Source organism: Papio anubis, chromosome 9, assembly GCF_008728515.1.
Source record: "Papio anubis isolate 15944 chromosome 9, Panubis1.0, whole genome shotgun sequence".
Classification (NCBI taxonomy): domain Eukaryota; kingdom Metazoa; phylum Chordata; class Mammalia; order Primates; family Cercopithecidae; genus Papio; species Papio anubis.
The window spans coordinates 26,467,749-26,487,799 of record NC_044984.1 but is presented as its reverse complement, the minus strand read 5'-3'; the positions used below and the strand labels follow the sequence as shown (position 1 = coordinate 26,487,799).

The 20,051-nt window shown below is 39.4% G+C and overlaps 1 protein-coding gene across 13 annotated transcripts in view; it reads right to left on the bottom strand.

Annotated features, from left to right (window-relative positions):
* LOC100999492 (liprin-beta-1) overlaps positions 1 to 20,051 on the bottom strand; it is a 173,626-nt gene that overhangs the window by 116,635 nt on the left and 36,940 nt on the right. The window lies entirely within an intron of this gene.

The window sequence follows — 20,051 nt, the reverse complement described above, 5'->3', positions numbered from 1 at the left end:
CACCATGATACAGTAATAAAATATATTTTGGTACTAAAAGAATATTTAAGAACAGTGCAAGTTCCTTTTGAGATGCCCTCTCTTCAAATACCTCAGAACTACCTGCATCCAAAGGAGGAAGCAAGATGTCTCCCAGTTAAATACAAGAGCTATTGCCACAGGTGTTTTACAAATGCATACAGAGTCAGGGCCAGTCCTAGACAAAATTATGATGTACGGATATGGCTGTTTCCTTCCTTCTATCTGTCCTTTTGAGGATTCATTAACCCAAGATGTTTAATCAAGCAGGGAAGCAAAAGGATCAGCTCCAAGGTTGCAATAACTTAATGGATATCCTTCATGAGGACATTTTTATTAAAAAAGAAAAAAAAGCTTCAGAAAAGGCAGGTGCTTAACAGTGAAATAAAATGCATTACTGACTATGGAATTTCAGAAATGAATGAGGTTGTGGATTTTCATCATGGAATTTCTCAACACCCCATCAAATCACATCAGGTAAGTATCTGTCCATTCTGCTTTCTCCTACAGCTGGCTTCATATATGGCCCATATATACACATTAATCCCAGCAAATTTTAAGTAATTTATGATATATACGTAGGCAAGCTCAAGTTTAAGACTAGGTTGTGCTCTGAAAGTAAACAGTCATGTTAATGAGCAGTTTTCAAAGTGAGCTCCTAGGAATCCCACCCTCATGTGCTTCTGAGAGCAGAGGCAGAAGTGAGTGGATGTGCAGCCTTGTGCGGTGCGATTTCACTTTCATGTTTCATACTTAGACCCAAGATTTAGTTGGGGAAGTGGTTCCTCCAGCTGCTTATGAAAGAGCTGAAACAATCAATGGAACCAAGTAACAATTAGATTAAAAGTTAGTGCAGAAAATCCCAGTCAGTCCACAACACAGCTGATCTAACCCCAAAATCCAACCACCACCTGTCATAGGGCCTTTATGGTAAAATACAAGTCCCAGCCTGAGTCCCAGGGCAGACGTCAGCCCGGGTCCGAGCAGACAGGACCTGGGCCTTCTCTTCTTCCCTACTCAGCCCCCTCATCTCCTGCCCTGGAACATCATGAGCAGAAGGAAGGGCACCTACACTTCCATGAGGACTGAGTCAACAGTAAGAGGGAAAGATTAGGGTGCAGTGGGGGGCTGCAGATGTTCACAACATGGTGAAGCAGGGGTCTCCAGAAGAGAACAAGACACAGCGGGTTTCTGCAAGTTAGTCACTTCCCAGGCCCTGCCCTGAGCCACACCAGCCTCCTTGCTGGGAATTCCATGTGCAAGGTTTACATGCTTCACCTGGATTAGGGCTCTTGGCTAAGAATGAGAAAGGAGAAAATTAGTAGAAGAGTTTAAAAAGAAGAAGAAGAAGAAGAAAAAAAAAAAAAACTCTATGTTCTATAAAATCCAATTCAAAACAATATGTAAAATGAAAAAAGCGGTGGTGGCGGCGTGGGGCGGGGGGCAGGCAAAGATGGGAGGAGGATTATGAGAAAATAAGCATTGCCTGAATGTGCTCCAGAGAAATTCACATTAACTAACAGGCACTGAATATATTCAATCCCTCCCTCAACACAGAGCTCTGATTATTTGGCCTAACCAGGACTGAATACACAAAAACATTTATAAACATGAACCATTATATTTTTTGAGTTTTCATCATAGGACTTGTTTAAGTAAGTCAAAGATGTTCTTTGTTCTACAGTTTTGATTGAATGCAAAGAGACTTTAGTCATTTCCTCAGAAACAGACTTAAGCTATAAATACTAACTAACCAACATAGCCACTCGCAAAAAGGCTCAACGACGAGTTTAATTTGAAAACAAGAACACATTATCAAACTGAAAAGTAAGGCATAAAAAAATCCAAACCCATGCAAACAACATTCCTAGAAGAAAAACCCTTAGTGAAATAACAAGTATACTTACAAATAGCTTTTTATTTGACTCACAAACCTATCCCATACATACAGAAGAAAAAAAAGAAACCAGTCTATATTTGGGTCCATTTAATCAAACAAACTCTTAACATCTGCCCACAACCTCAGGTCTCAAATTCCAAGACAATTCTCCAACCATTAAATAAGTGATTTCTATGGATCTCTTTGAGATAAAAAACACATTCGTTACTATTGTTTATTTTCTAAATCCCTTTGCTATCCTAAAGTATGACCATCATGAGACTAACATGTTAAACAATCATTAAAAAGCAAAGTTTGTTTATTATAGTACATAATGCCATATTTCAGCCTTCAAAATGAAATGGAATCTGTAGTATCCTTTCAGATATGACTTAAGTGAATAAAGCAAGGGTCTGTAAGAAGGCCAAATGTGGGTCTGCCACCTGTTTTTATAAATGAAATTTTATTGGAACACAGCCACACCCATATATTTACATTTTGCCTGTGGTTGATTTTTCCAAGACACAATGACAGAGTTGAGTAGTAGCAACACAGACCGTAAGATCCACAAGTGTAAAATGTTTATATCTTCCCTTTTAAGAAAAGATTTGCTGACCTCTGGTCTAAAAAACCAGCTACTTCAGTAGACTGTCTTAAAATAAGAAATGCTAATCCTGGTGTAGTCATGTTGCCGGATAACTACCTAAGTCACTTAATCACTTAAGCTTTACCTGCTTTAATTTTTTTCATTTATGATACACTAATTGCAATATTTATTGGGAATGTGTATACCAGGCAATATTTTAGGAGTTTTACTCTTAGTAAATAAACAACAAATTTGTTCGTTTCATTCTGACAAAAATCCTAGGAAAGAAGTAAATTATTTCCATCTTCTAAATGAGATGATCGAGGCAGGGGGTTAAATAACTTGCCCAAGGTTAAGTAGTGGAGAAATCAGGACCAGAACCCAGGCAGTCCAGGTCCAGAGCTCATTTCTTAACCTTTATGCTACATTGATAATACTTTCCATTTTATAAATTATACAAAATAAAATCTCAAAAGATCTGTTAGTTAGGTTAGGTCAATCCACTAAAACATACCTCTGCACAATTTAGGTTAAGATACCTAAAATAAGACTATACATGGACTTCCATGGACTTTTAAGACCCATCTAAGATTAGAGCCAATCTTGGGGTACTGGGAATATAAAAGCCTATCATATTCTTTATTTTTTATCATAAGTAATCAAAGAATCAAGCTAACTGACCAATATCTATCTTTTCTTTGGTAAGTAAGGCCTCTCCAGGAGGTTCCGGCGCTTCAGAAAAGCTTCAGGAGGAAGACTTAGCAGAGAGACTCTAAAACTTCCAAGTTTGCTCCCATCTAGTCTTACCCCCAAGTTTCCATCTGAGAAAACGTTGAGTAAGCGTCAACAACAGAAATTACGGAAAGATTGTTCTCATAGCCTGGCAAAAAGAGCTCTATGCAGCCACAACCATCACATGGTTAGGAAGATATCCCCTTGCTGAATCACCCCCACCACTTCCTGAAGTTCGCTGGGATTTTGGGAGGAAATATGTCACCTAAGTGTGACTCAGTGCCCTTCTGTACTGAAATATAGGTTTATATGATTCCAAATAAATACAGAGAAAATATAGCACTAAATTACTCATCACCAATTCATGTGCACAGACGGTCTTAACCATTTCGTTGTTGTTTTGGGCTTTTTTTTTTTTTTAGGAGACAGGGTCTCACGTTGTCATCCAGGCTAGAGTGCAGTGGTACAATCACAACTCACTACAGCCTCGAAAGTCTAGGCTCCAGCAATCCTCTTGCTTCAGTCTCCTGAGTAGCTAGGAATATAGGTGTGCCCGTTTGACTAGTTTATTATTTTATTTTTTCGTACTGATGAGGTCTCACTTTGTAACCCAGGCTGGTTTCTAACTCCTGGTTTCAAGTAATCCTTCCACCTCAGCCTCCCAAAATGCTGGGATTACAGGCATGGGCCACTGCACCCAGCCTTTAACTTTCTTTTTAATTATACTAGTCTCCAGTTGGTTTTCAATGTCTGCAGAGTAAAGTCTAGATCCTTGAGTTTGACATTAAATACCTTCCACATCTTGCCTTTCCGACTTTTCCAACCTCATCTCCTTCTATTTTTGGTCTTCATGCCTCCAGGATGGCTGGCTTTTTCTTCAGTATATCATATCTACTCCTGTTTCTGAGGCCATACTCATTCTGTACCCTTTGTTAAAGACCCTATTTTCTCCTCTACTACCAACATGAAAACCTCTACTAGCAACACGCTCAAAACCATATTTGTGGCTCAATACATACTATGTCCCTAAGTAGTCTTCCTTTTCTCTCTTTGCCAACACCCGGTACTATTTCCACCACCCATTCATTTGGGTATTTAATCACATATTAATGTTCACTGTTTAAATATTCCAAAAGTCTGTTTTGCTTTCCCAGTAAGACATTGTCCCTCAAATAACAGATTCTTTCAAATAGATGCTTGGCATTTTCAAATTGTAGATGAAGAGTCCCTGACAAGTAGAGCTGACAAGTAACTTAGCTGAGAAGCAAATTCCAATCACAAGCTTGGGCTGTGTTAGTTACATGGAGCCCAGCCAACCAATAAACATCTGTATTCCAAGAAAGCTTTGTTTTCTGACTATCTAGTAACTCTCATGAGCAAACTTCAAACTTATTTCTTTGTGGGATTGTTAGAAAAAAGCCAGCAGTCAGTCCTAGCAATCAAAGTGAAGATCAAGTGGTACAAGGAAGTGATAGCCTTTAGCCAATAAAATAAATAGACATTAAAGAGATGAAGAAATTACATGTTATGGTATATCTGCAAATCTGAGGATGGATGAGAGCTTGGGATTCATCCCTCATGCTTTAAAAGGTTTAGTGTGCAGTTGTTTGTGTTCCCATAGTACTAAGCACTGTGCTGTAAATATTAGCTCAATGAATAATCTGATAATCCCATGTCCCAAAGTCCTCAGTGAACCCATTTTCCATGCCAAAATAAAAGTCAGTGTAGTCAATTTCCCTCAAGGTTCCAAAATTTTAGTATTTGTAATATCTACTGACACATTACATCAAACAAGGCCCACATGTTTTTAAATTAACATGTTGCTTTGCAATCATATTTGAAGTGTTTAGTAATGGCTTGCTTTCTTTGCCAATACTGCCAAATTATTTTTATTTTCCACAGTAAGATCATAATTCAAAGATTCTGAGCAGTTGTAGAATTCAAAAGTTGTCATTCTTTGAAAATTTTGACTGAATTGACTGAAATGATTAAAGTCTGCCATAAAGTTTTATATAAAAGTAAACATATGTACAGTAACATGCTATATGAGACTGTACTGGCAGCCTAGTGAAGCAAAGAACATGGTTCAGCTTCCTGGTATACCAACTATATACCAATTTTTCTTTGTGGCAAATATTTTAAAACTTTATTTTATATGAGAATAATATGGACTGAAGTGCAAATTTACATAACAATGCATTAAAACTATATAAAAATATGAATTAGAGTGTAAAATTACATAACAATATATTTAAACAGTGGGTTTCAATTCAGTTGGGGGGCAAGAACTTTAGAGTAGATGTTCCCATTATTTGTATACTTCTTGAAGCATCAGAGTAGAAATCAGAGATTGCGGATTATAGTCAGTCATCATGTCCTCAGAGAAAAAAAGCATTCTATAAATGTCCTGAAATATGTTCTATCCTTTCTGAAAATGTGGAAGAAATGACTGCACCACTCTCAAAATTCAGGCATCCATATCCAAGAAATCCTGTAAAATCAAGTACTTCCACTCAATCACTAACCAATATGTGACTGCAAATATCACTCAAAAAATATGAAGTCAAACCACTGAGATCCCACAAGCATTGTGAAAGGCCATTCTGAACTAATGTGAAATTTGTATAGTGATTGAATAAAAGCAATGACTTCAGCCCACTGGAATATAACACTTTATCATGTCAGTAGAACTGCGGGAACTAACATACCCCAGTGAAGTCATCATAGGTCTGAAAAGTGGGTTGGCCCATTATGAACTCTATCATTACTGACCCCACAAGAACGGCAGAGACTCTTTCCCATAAAATGTCCCACATGGAGTAGGCACATTTTCATTGTCAGATTACAATCATGATCTCTGCATCATGTGTGTTTAAGGGAAAAAAAAAAAAAATGGATTGGTGAGTTCATCTCCTCCCCCATTTTCCTTCTCATTTTACCACAGACCAGATTGATAGCCGCTTTTTTGGTTGGTAAATTGGCAACTGACAATGCTCATCAAAAGCCCTAAAAATATAATAGCCTTTGGCCCATCATTCTACATTTATTAGACTCACAAGAAAAACATGGAAAAATGAGCAAAGATAAATATATACTCTTTTCACAAGAATGTTATAATATTTACAATTAAAAAAATGAAAAACAGTCTAAATGTCTGTACACTGAGGTACATCCATCAGAATATTAAGCAGAACCAGGTTACAGGAGTGGTTACCAGTAATTCATGACATAGAAGGACACTCATGATATACTAAAGGATCTGCTTTTTCATAAATATACACACACATAAAAGTCAGGAAGGATAACCATCTGTGGCTTTCAACACTTTATTCTTCCCCTTCGTCACGGATCCTAGAGCAGTCTACTACCAGTAACATCTTTAATTAGAGAGAGATGTGGGAGGGGAGATGAAAGGAGAGGTACATGCACATTTTTTCAAAACCTCTCCCACCCCCAGTCAGTGGGTCTTGTGTCTCCCTCTGAGGTATGCTATCATATGACACCATGTTGACAGTAGTTGTTACTGTGTGGCAGGATTTCAGATTAATGTGATTTAATTTTTCATTTTGCTTATCTGTATTTCGTAATTTTATTATAAACAATAGGTATTGTTTTTGTCAAAGGAAGCAAGCAAGATGACTTAGAGGATAGAATTTGAAATAAATCAGCCTGACTTTTAATATCCCATGGCCACAACTTTTAGCTATATGATCTGTCAAGTTACTTAGCGTATCTAAGCCTCAAGTTTTCTCATCCAACAAATAGGCAGAATAGTATGCAGCTATTTTATTATTAGAGAAGCTAACAGAACTGCATATTTGATAAAGGAATGATTACTATATAGTATGTAAAATACAACTTCATTTAAGAGTATATATTTTAAGAAAAAAATTGAAATCCTAGCCTTATCAGAAAAAAAAATAAGTATATGGGGAAAATTTCATCTGCAATGGTAACCAAAAATGCATATTAAACAGCCATGAGTTACCATTTTACATATACCAAAACACACACAAAATCCTAACACTCACTGGTGGCGATGTTGTAGAAAAATTGCTGGTCATTCATTGTTAGTGGCACTGTATTTAATACAAAACCTTTAGGAAAGCATTAATGCATGATATGTAGTAAGAGTCACTAATTACATCCAAATGGATTTGTCTTAAGGAAATAATGTGCAAAAAGCAGGAAAAAATTACATACACAAAGATGTTCATTACAGAACTCTAAATAACAATGAGTAATTGGAAATATCTGAATATCCAATATTAGAGAGATGGTAAATGGTTTAATTAATTTGGAGAAGTCAAAGCAATAAAATTAAGAAATTATCAAGGCTATAATGCTAAAGACCATGGAGAACAGGAACTAAAATACCTATACTTGGAAACTGTATAAAATGTAGATACAGTAGGATACGGTGGCTCACACCTGTAATCCCAGCACTTTGGGAGGCCGAAGCAGGTGGATCATGAGGTCATGAGTTTGAGACCAGCCTGGCCAACATGGTGAAACCCTGTCTCTACTAAAAAATACAAAAAAGTAGCGGGACGTGGTAGCCGGCACCTGTAATCCCAGTTACTCGGGAGGCTGAGGCAGGAGAATTGCTTGACCATGGCAGGCAGAGGCTGCAGTTAGCCGAGATTGCGCCATTGCACTCCAGCCTGGGCAACAGGGCAAGACTCTGTCTCAAAAACAAAACAAAACGAAAATGTAGATCTATGCACAGGAATGATTGAGGTGAGTAGGAACATGTGGGAATGAGGAGGGGAGACTTCTTGACAGAAGGCCAGTAGGCAGGAAAGCAGAGGGGTGAATCAAAGAGTGCCTTCAGCAGTCAGACCAGAAGGCATAGTCAGCCATCCTAACTATTTCTGTTGTATGAAAGATAATATGAGACTTCTACTTTGTAGGTGTGTTTACAATATTGAATATATCCGTGCAATAATGTGTGTATTATTTATAATAAATACACATACTGAACGAGATGCTCACAAGTTTGATGACAACAGTACTCTGATGAAAAAGGTTCACAGCCCAGTGCAGAAGGCTTTAAAGCGGGAGAAAAATCAACATCAGATTAGAATTTCAAAAGATTGTGCTGGAGACCACAACAGAGGATGAATTTGGAGGCAGGGGATGCAATTATGGTTTCAGGGCCATGAACTAGCAGTGAGAACGCAGGGAAGAGGAAAACTGAGAAAAGCATTTAGGGGATTCAGTTGGGGCACGAAGCAGCAGACATCACTAATGACTCTACGACTCTGGTTTCTGACTTTTTTCTCTGTGGGAACAGAGAATTCAGAAGACATAAAATAAAGTGGCGAGGGGTGCATAATTAAATTTTTCTCACATTTGAGTTCCAAAAGCCTATGGAACCTCTTGGTGAATACATATACAATGTATTGGAAAAACAGGTCAGGAAGGTTTAGTCAAGAGCCCTGGGTTCATTCATGGCTGAACTTCATCCATTTAAAAGTGGTCAGCAACAAGATGGGTTTTTGATAAGTGCACTGGGAGAGAACACAGGTCATGGAAGCAAAGCCATTAAATAATTTTAGGAAGGAAGGGTCTAAAAGACGGGAGAAGTCCGGGAGAGGATGGAAGGAGAAGGCTGGCTAGGGAAGCCGGCTCTGTTAAGTTACCCACCACACCCACAAGCCCTCAGTGATGTGAGAACATCCTGGCATCATTATCCACTTCCAAAGCAAAATAAGGCCCCTCCACTTCCACCCCTCATCCTTACACAGTTGGAAGCTGAATGAGATGGGCTTGGTGAAGAAAGATGTCACACTGGCATTCTTAACTTCTACAGAAATCAGTAATTAAGTACACTATCCTAAGCTTAATTTATCAAGACATTCTAGAAAAAGAACATTCTCCCCTGCAAACTGATTTTAAATAGTCAACCAATACAAAAAAGAATACAGCAGGACTTTTTGAGATTAAGAACAAAATCTCCCTAATGACCCGGAAAACATGAAAAAAATAACTTCTAAGACTACTGTGGCTACATTTGCCTAACTGCCTGACCAGCATTAATGACAATTTCTCTTTCTTATGAGATTCCATGACCCTTCTTCTTCACGACACCATCAAGGACTGCAGCTTTTTGAGGCCACTATGGGTCCATGCCACGTCCTCTCTTAAGAGGAATAGGAGTTAGATTAAAGGCAAATTTTATACTTTTCCCATTGCCCTTAAAAATTAAAAAGTCTGGCTGGGCACTGTGGTAAGAGCCCGCAATCCCACCTACTTGGGACGCTGAGGCAGGAGGATTGCTTGAGCCTAGGAGTTTGAGGCCAGCCTGGGCAACATAGCAATACCCTATCTCTTAAATTGTTTTAAGTCCAGAATGTCTCCACAATGATATGGGATAGCAACTTACCTTGGGTTTCAGTCAGTGTCCTGACAATATCTACTTGATCTGAATGTTGAGCCAGGATTAAACTTCATTGAGACTAAACCACCTTTCCAGACTTTAAAATACCTTAAGTATTTAAAGTTTTAAAACAATTTATTGTTTAAGTTGGATTGACCAGTTTTTTTTTTCCTGAAACTTTCATTATGGAAAATGTGAAAGATGTACCAACATAAGTAGATTAATACAATGAAGTGCCAAGTACCCATGACCAGCTTCAACAGTCACCACCCATGCCAATCTGGCTCCATCAATCCTCCCACCACCCACACTCCCATATTATCTTGCAGCAAATCCAAGAAATCCTATCATTTCTTTCATGAATATTTTAGTACATATGTCTAAAAGGTAATTGTAAGACTATTATCATATCCCCCAAATTAGCAATAATTCCTGTTGTTAGGGAGAGGAATTTCTATGCCAGCATCACCCCATTTCTAGTCAGTGATCACATTCCCAATTATTTTATAAAAGTTGTATCTAAAAACCATTTGTTTAAATTAGGGTTTCATCAGGACCCACCACTGTGGTTGGTTGATAGATCTTTAAATAATGTTTCAATCTACAGGTTCGTTCTTCATCTTTTTTCTTTTTCCTTCCAAGTTATTCATTGAAGAAACTGAGTTATTGGGCCTGTAGAGTATCCCATGGTCTGAATTGTATTTGCAGGTACGATTTAACACATCCCAGTTCACCTTTAAAATTCAGGTAGGTTAATTTTTCCTTATTGATATTCTGCCCTTTATTGCTATAGATTAGAACGGAACAAAACCAGTATGCTTTCCTCTTCGGCTAACACTGAGTAATATGGAAGAGAAACTGAGGGATAATGTGCAAAGGTGCCACAAAATTGTCTTTGGGGCAGGAACAGACTCGCTATAAAGTAGTATTTAGATCCTAGGAACAGGGATAGGAAACAGATGTTCCAGACTGATCCTTTCTTTCCCCCCTCAACTCCCTTTTCTGGTACAGAGTGGTTACTAGGATGGACTCTGGGATTTGGCTGAAACCCAGCTCCACTACTCGCTGACTATGTGGCCTTAAACAAGCTGACTTAACATCTCTGTGCTTCAGGGTCCTTATCTATAAAACGGAGATTCCATAATTCCCACTTATTGTGTGAGAATTAAGTGATGTAATTCACATAGAGAGCTTGGCAAACAATAAGCCCTCACCCACTCCCCAAAAAGTCCTCATTATTATCCATTTTCAGTAGTTGTTATCCATAATTAAAAGTTAAAATCTCCTCCTCAAAACTAAAGCTTAACTTTGAGGAACTACCTCTCTTCTTCACCCCTGGCCCCCATCACTATTCTAAATGGGGTTTTATCCTAAAGGATTTTGATTCACTTGAGTTTTTACCAATTTCTGTCTAGAACAGTACTTCTGAAGAAAACCCATCCCTGCTATATGATAATATATCTTCCATATTTTGCAAACAGCAGGTGGAGTCAGCTGTCCTGGAATACAATCATAGAGTTAATCTTCTGTGGAAGAAGCATTCAAGTGAGAGACGAAGTTTTTTCTTTGACTGTCGTGGGCCAAACCTAGCATGCAGCAAAAAAACCTTCCTAAGTTCTAATCTGCGGGGCTTGGTGGTGGCAGTGTCAGAGGTATCCTATGGTCTTAGGTTTTAATTATTAATAATGTGAAGGTTATTTCAAAAATGTATTCGATACCTACCACTGGGCTACATGCTGTAGGGGACCCAAAAAACGTAATAATAAGGTAAAGTCTCTTTCTGGGAAAAAAAAAATCATGATCTATTAGGAGAGGCATATTAATGACCTATAATGTAATCTAGCATAATATGGTATGGCTGTCACATGAGATGGGCAGATGAAATACTAGGAAAAACCAGAAAAAAAAAAACTTATAATTAAGGGTAGTTATGGGGGCTATTCAAGAAGGAAAAGTGAGTAAGATGGACAAATAACATGGTTAGGATGTAGCAAGATGAGCTGGTGAAAACAGATGGCAAAGTAGTGTTCACAGAGGAAAATTCGGGTTAGTACAATCATAGGATCCAGGGAATGAGAGAGCTTCAGAGAAGTCGTGAAGACAAATGATCGCAGGGGTTAAAAGAAGGAGTGAAGAAGTAAGAGCAATGAACATAGACCCCGTCACTGTTTATACACTCAGTATGAAAGAATGGAGAAAAGACGGGACACCAGGACACAGGCAAGAGCATGGAAGGAGGAGTCATTAGCTATGTGCTTAGGAAGGGGGATATCCTGAATGTTTTTATGCAGATAAAAGGTGGAGAGACAACAACTGGACGTGTGAGACAGGAAGGAAAAGAAGTGACCCTGGAGACAAGGAAATGCTGGCAAATGGATATAGAGAAATACGATGAGGTGAAAAAAGAAAGAGAAGCCCAACAATCAAGACAACTAGCTGCCAGATGTATTTTGTTCTAGTCCACACAGCATTTCCAAAAAATGTGACTTCAACATGTAGAGATTTCACTAGAAAACCAGATATTTGATTTTTTCTAGAGAAAACAGAAGATGGGGCAATACTGAGCTCAGCTTGCCCCAGACTCCAATCAGTGCTGCCCCTCCTTGGGCACGGCCAGCATCCTGCAAGTCTACAACAGCCCCTGCCTGACATCCCTTTCATTTCAATAATTTCAATGGCCCCTGTTGACATCTGAATTGTGTTCCCTGACCCAGATCTTCTCAATAAAATAAAGTGGTAATGTCATCCTTAGAGACTGACTGTAGACTGCAGACTGGGACTTAAAAACTGTGTAAAAAACATAGTAAGAGCTATTGAAGGAAATGGGTTGGGAAGTCAACAGGAGATGAAGAATCAAAGGACTGCCTTCTATTAATTAGTCTGCTGAAGAGACAGCAGTGATTCATCATTTTGCTTAGCAGTGCCCTACAGTCTGGAAGCAGTGATCACAGGGCAGTCATGGCACAAGACAGGAAGACAAAGGGTTCTGAGGGCTCTCAGGGATCTCGGTGAGGTGACTGGCCAGCACCTGGCCTAGAAGGGGAGTCAAAGGGGCTGGTGGTCTGGGACAATAGGAGGGGACGTCGTAAGAACAAAGAGCAGATTAGGAAGAGGGAGGCAGAGAGGTGGGAGAGACCTGGAAAGCAAGATGAGAAAGTATTCCCCAGAATTCTTCTGGCAGGAACTTGAAAATACCATCTGTATAAAAATATTAGCTGACAGACACACATCAAAGGCCAGAGGGAAGATGAACTTGGAGACTGCTGGAGAAAAGTGAAAGCACGTATAATTAGCACAAGAGAGAAAAGTTAGTCATACAAAAATTTACCTTTAAGGTACCTTCATCTCCCTGCCATTCAACTTCCAGAAATCAACTAGAAAAGAATTTTCTTTAAACAACAACAACAACAGTAAAAACAAGACCAGACTTGGTAAATCATAATGAAAAGGGCTCAGAGAATTTTATTTCTGTGAAAGGAGCTATGTGAATGTTTAAGAAGACTATTTCTAAACTACACACTTGACTCCCTTTCAAATATCCTTACATACAATTTTGGAGATAAAAAGTACACTCATTCTATCTTCTTATATGCAGAGGACTGTGTACATTATCTCAAGTTTTGAAGAAGAAAGAACAAAAGTTCAAACTTCAGTAATTTCTCACTGTCTCACAGATCGAATGCATGTAAAAAGGGAAGCATTGGCCAGGCATGGTGGCTCACACCTGTAATCCCAGCACTTTGGGAGGCCAAGATGGGCAGATCGCAAGGTCAGGAGTTTGAGACCAGCCTGGTCAATATGGTGAAACTCTGTCTCTACTAAAAATATAAAAATTAGCCAGTCATGGTGGCACATGCCTATAGTCCCAGCTACTCAGGAGGCTGAGGCAGGAGAATCACTTGAACCTGAGAGGTGGAGTTTGCAATGAGCCGAGATTGCGCCATTGCACTCCAGCCTGGGTGACAGAGCGAGACTCCGTCTCAAAAAAGAAAAAAAAAAAGGGAAGTGTTTATGGCTGGCTTGCCCAGTGCTGAGTCTCTGGGGTCTGCATATTCCTTAAGTCCCTTTATGTTAAAAAAAAAACAAAAAAAAAATTTAAAAAAATTAAAAAAAACATACGCACAATGACATATTAAATGCAGGGAATAACTCTGTAAAATTACACCCTGACTGACAGCCTAGGAGCTCTGGGGAAAGACACTAAGGAGGGAGTAGTGCCACCAGGATCCATGATAGGGGAACTTGAGGCTTTATCATCATTTCCTTGCTGCCTGTGGGTATTGTTCTCAACTTCTAGGGATCACCTGCATTTCTTGGCTTATGGCCCCTTCAAAGTCAGCAATGGCAGGTGGAGTCTCCTCTTACCCTACAAGTCTTTTCTCTTTGTGCCCAGTCTCTCCACTGGTTCCCTCTTCTGCCTCATCTCTGAGTTTCTGAGTTGGTCTGCTTTTTTTTTTTTTTCTAAGACGGAGTCTCGCTCCATTGCCCAGACTGGAGTGCAGCAGCGCTATCTCAGCTCACTGCAAACTCCGCCTCCCAGGTTCAAGTGATTCTCCTGCCTCAGCCTCCTAAGTAGTTGGGACCACAGGCGCATGCCAACACACCCAGCTAATTTTTTTTTTTTTTTTTCTAGTAGAGACTGGGTTTCACCATGTTAGCCAGGATGGTCTTGATTTCTTGACCTCGTGATCTGCCTACCTCAGCCTCCCAAAGTGCTGGGATTACAGGTGTGAGCTACCACACCTGGCCTGAGTTGTCTAGTTTTAAAAGCTTATGTAATTATTTACAGATGGCCCACCTAGATAATTCAAAAAACTATCCCCAACCTAAGGTCAGCTGATTAGTAACCTTAATTCCATCTGCAAAGTTCCTTCACAGCAGTGCCTAGATTAGTGTTTGAACAACCAGAAGACAGGCAGCGTGGGGAAACATCTTTAAAATTATGCACACAATATCCATTTATATTGTGAGGTTAAAAAACACAGAGTCAAGTATTCCAATCTGCCTGGCAGTTATTTTTCAGGGTATAAACAGGAACTGGCACCACTTTTATATGAATTATTTCAATTAAACCTGCAAATGACTCTGTTCAATATTATCATAACCATCTTAATAATCAACAACATTGTGGTTCAGAAGTCAAATAACTTGCCCAGGAACACAAGAGCTGGCAATAGGAGAATCAGAATTAAACCCAGTTTTAGCAGTCTAAAAAGCTCATTTTCTTTAATATTTTTAAAAGCATGGCACAATTATGACTCTTAAAAAGAGTGACTTAGTAGTAATGGGAGTAGGGAATATTGATGTTTAAAGCTGCTAACAGGATTAGCAACTAACTGGCTTTGTAAATTAAAGGTAAAGTAAAAAATAAAATCATGGCCAACTAACATTTACAGGACAAGCCCAGGTTAACAAATCATGTAGCTCCAATTAAATCTCAGTAATTTTTACCAAGACAATTTACACTGTCAAAAGTCTTAATAATTTTAAAAATTACAAAAATAGCGATACAATGTAATACTAGTCCTGATACAATGCAAAGCAGGCTGCACAATACCATGTATGATATTGTGCATGTTTGTGTGTGCACAGGCATGTCTGTGTACGTTTTCACACATTTTCATTTCTTTCTTTTATTCAACAAATATTTCTGGAGCATCTTCTATGTGCCAGACACTCATCTAGTTGCTGAGGATATAGCAATAAACAAAACACAGTCACTGCCTAGGAACAGCAAATAAATAAATAAACAAGTGAAAATACAAGAGACAGCGATACCATGGAGAGAACAATGCCGAGTTGGGAAAAAGAGAGTTCAGACAGGAGGGTCGCTAGTTCATTTTATTGACTGATTAACTGATTGACTGAGACAGGGTACCACTCTGTTGCCCAGGCTGGAGTGCAGTGGCAATCACGGCTCACTGCATCCTCTAACTCCTGGGCTCAAGCGAACCTCCCACTTCAGTCTCCCAAGTAGCTGAGACTACAGGCACACAGCACACATCTAGCTAATTTTTAATTTTTTTTTTTTTTTTGTACAGATGGGCTACCACTATGTTGCCCAGCCTGGAGCTGTTGCTTTATATAAGCTAGTGAGGGAAGGCTGTGAAGAAAATGAGTGCGCTATGCAGTTCTCTGGGGAAAAGCACCCCAAGCAGAGGGAAGAGCACATGCAAACGTGCAGGAGAAGAGGAGTGCTCGGAGAACTACAGAAACGAAAGCAGGTGGCTGTGGCTGGAGCAAACTGCACAAGGTTGAGATGATCAGGAGAGGTCGGAGAAGTTGGAGAGGAGAGCCCATGCATAACTTCTGTGCCATTTTAAAGACTGATTTCCTTTTGAGGGAGGAGAAATGCCATCAGAGGGTTCTGAGGGCCAGGAAAATGACACGTTTTATCCAACGACACAAAATAGAAGATCAAAACACCTACAGAGACCCACTCAGAACTCCACAGTTGTTATATTGTTTTAAGCTAAAGATATTTGAGATTCAACAGACACAAAAAGCGGCTTTCTTGGAGCTTCCTTGACTGGACTAGAAGCAGAAACTTAATTAGGCTGCCATAATTTTCCTCTTCAGGTGGCCTTTACCCCCAGAAAGGAGGCCAAGAGTAAACCTACCACAAATCCCCTCTCCAGGGACCTTTGTGACCATGAAGAAAACAGAAAGACCAAAAGACCACTCACAATTGCAAGAACAAACTTGTTTATCTCTAGAAACCCCTTCCTCTTCCATAAAGAAACCCAGCGGTTCCTCCCAGAGCCCTTTTCTCTCTCCTCACTATTCCCTCCCTATACCCTACTATGTTAGGTATACATGTCTCTGGCTTTAACCAGTTGCTGAGCTTCTTCCATACGAACTTTTTTCCCGCTGTTATTCTGTCTTTTGTTGTTTTAGTTCTCAGGCTCACAGGATCTTAAGAGATTAGAGGAAAAATATTCCTCCACAATCCACAAAATCTAGCAAAAATCATCTCTTCAGGTAAGGTGATTATTTATGAACTTTTGTTTTCCAGTTTTATGTGTTATTAAAAGAAAGGTTTAGTACATAGGATATTTAGTTTTCAGGCACAGAGAAATAAAGCTAACAGCAGCTCCTGTGGGGTAGAATGGTCAGGATCACAAGGATGAACCTCTGGACCAGGAGGGCTGGATTTAGATCCTGACTTTGTGTCCTTTCAAATTACCCAAGCCCTCTCAACCTATATCTACCCATCTTAAAATAGAAGTAATAATAATACTCAACTCATATGGCTATGTTGATGTAAGTGACTCACTCACACAGTACTGAGCTCACACAAAGAACCCAAAATGTGATCCTCTTATTAGTTTTACCTCTAAGCACAGATGCAGCCAGGCCTGGTTTGAGGAACAGCCAAAATATGCCAATAATTTACAACATGTACTGGATGCAAATCATGTGTTCACCTGAGCTTTTCCTCTTCAGTCTGTTCTCAACAAGTCTCTCTCAAAGACAATACTAGTCCCATCTAACTTAATTTCCAAAATCCAAACTGATAGAATCCATGAGGTTTTGCTACAAAGAACCCCAAATCCAAACCACCAAAACAAATAGACTCATTTTGCATTTAATTCATTCCTGAGGTTTTGTGAACTCATCTTTCCTCAGGCAAATCCATGATCCTTTATTCCTCCCAAATTTTTCAGTCAGGATCTAAGCCAGCCAATAATTTGAATTTAAAGTGCAGGATTACTGACTGCTATCTGAGAACAAAGGGGAAAACCTTGGCGTTTCAAAGACGAAAAAGCAGTAATATTTTACACAAAGACAAAAATTCTGGGTGTACATTTTAAAATGTGTAATACTTACCTGTCAACACAAATTCTCTCCACAGAAGAACATTACATAGATTGTATTTTATCATTAAAGAAAGCCTCAGTCCCTGGCATGGTACATTCTAATTCAAATGACAATTACAGTGTTTTGTTTCTAAGGGGAGAAAGAAACAGCTTTAGCATCTCCTACCCTATGTGTCCTCTCTAGAAAATGTCAACTTAGCCCAATTACATTTATTTTTCATGTAGAGAAATAGCAGGGTTTATTCCACATTGGTGCTATGTATGTACATAAACATTTCACCATTTAATTTTTCTGTCTGGAAGGAGAGGAGCTTATAATTACGCCAAGAGGTATAACTATAATTAGGTTTTCGAATACCACAGGTATCCTTATGATCCAGTTGTAAAATCACAGAGAGTTTTGGTGCTGTGTTATTGGGTTGGCTTTTTTTCCTTTGAACCATTACATTCCTCAAACCTTACGAAACAGGAAAAAATCTTCTAGTTAAAAAGTTGTTTTATAAATAAAGAATTAAGCGAATACAGCCGATATCAGTATTTAGCACTGTTGAGAATATCATACATATGCACTGATGTTGAAAAATCACTATTATGGGTCAGGCTCGGTGGCTCACTCCTATAATCCCAGCACTCTGGGAGACCGAGGGGACAGATCACGAGGTCTGGAGTTTGAGACCAGCCTGACCAACATGGTGAAACCCCATCTCTACTAAAAATACAAAAAATTAGCCAGGCATGGTGGCGGGTGCCTGTAGTCCCAGTTACTCAGGGGGCTGAGGCAGGAGAATGGCGTGAACCCGGGAGGTGGAGCATGCAGTGAGCTGAGATTGCACCACTACACTCGCAGCCTGGGTGACAGAGCGAGACTCCATCTAAAAATAAATAAATGAATGAATAATAAAAAAATTTTTAAAAATCACTATTATGGGCCTGGTGTTGTGGCTAATGCGTATAAACCCAGCACTTTGGGAGGCTAAGGCAGGAGGATCGCTTGAGGACAGGAGTTTGAGACCAGCCTGGACAATACAGTGAGGCCCCATTTCTACAAAAATAAAAAATAAAAAGCTTAGCCAGGTGTGGTGGCACGTGTCTGTAGTCCCACCTATTATAGTTGGGAGGCTGAGACAGGATGATCACCTGAGCCCAAAACTTCAAGTGAGTGTGGTCATGCCACCGCATTCCAGCCTGGGTAACAGAGCAAGACCCTGCCTCCATAAAAATAAATAAAAAGAAAAAAATCACTGTTATGGCTATGATTTATATCCAGAAAAATAAGTTAATGGCAATTTTAGGTTAAGTAAGTTTAACCTAATTAGGCTTTGCATTCTAATAAGGCTTTGCGATAACACAACTTCCGAATTGGGGCTCTACAGTGCATTTAAACATCATTCTTTATGCTTCCACTTTGCTGAAGATCAAACATATACATAATTTATAATTAACTCTAGGCAGCGTGCATGCGTGTGTGTGTGTGTGTGTGTGTGTGTGTGTTTGTGGAGAGGTGGGAGTGGGAAGGAAGAGTATATATACCTAAACTATTTTACCCAATGCCCACAAAGAAGTAAGACATGTCTTGATCTATATAGAATATCGTGTGTGTGTGTGTGTGTGTGTGTATAACATACTATGTAATTACATATAGTCTTGATTTTCTGTACTGCGTCCATTGTGGGAAGGGCAGGAGATGAAATGAAAATAAGCCCTTTCAAATCTTCATTATATGATCTAATTACTGGAAGTAGCCCTGTTCATTCAAAATCATAGCTATAGGTTTCAAGCACCAAATAATCTTAAAAAAAAAAAAAAAAACCCAGAGGCCAGGCGCGGTGGCTCATGCCTGTAATCCCAACACTTTGGGAGGCCGAGGCGGGTGGATCACGAGGTCAGGAGATTGAGACCATCCTGGCTAACACAGTGAAACCCCGTGTCTACTAAAAAAATGAAAAATAAATTAGCCAGGTGTGTTGGCAGGCGCCTGTAGTCCCAGCTACTCTGGAGGCTGAGGCAGGAGAATGGCGTGAATCCGGGGGGCGGAGCTTGCAGCGAGCCCAGATCGCGGGAGGTGGAGCTTGCAGTGAGCCCAGATTGCACCACTGCACTCCAGCCTGGGCACCACTGCACTCCAGCCTGGGCGACAGAGTGAGACTCCGTATCAAAAACAAACAAACAAAACAAAACAAAACCCAGAAGGTCTTTAGGGAAAAGAAAAAGGTATAAGAAAGAGAATATGTGAGCATACTAATAAAGCATTTGTAAACCATAAAATGCCTAATAATTGTATTCCAAAATATTTCTAGTCCACTTCCACCCAAATATACCTACTGCATTCCAAAAGTCCTAAGAACCACATATATAGAAAGAACACTTTCTACATATACCCTAAGTCTTGTGGAGTACGATAAGGCTATGTTGAAGAAAAGAACTGACTCTTGGAAATAAAGGAATAGAGCTTCGAATAAAACATGATCCCTTAAACAACCAAGTGATCTGTTCCCAGGATTATCAGAAAACAAAACTAGAGAATTTATTTAGATCTAAGGGACAGAGAATTTTCCTGAGTGCTTGCAAATGTAAGAAGGAAGTTCACATTCCAGTAATTCCAGGTTTGTCCCCAATACATCTGCATCACTCATT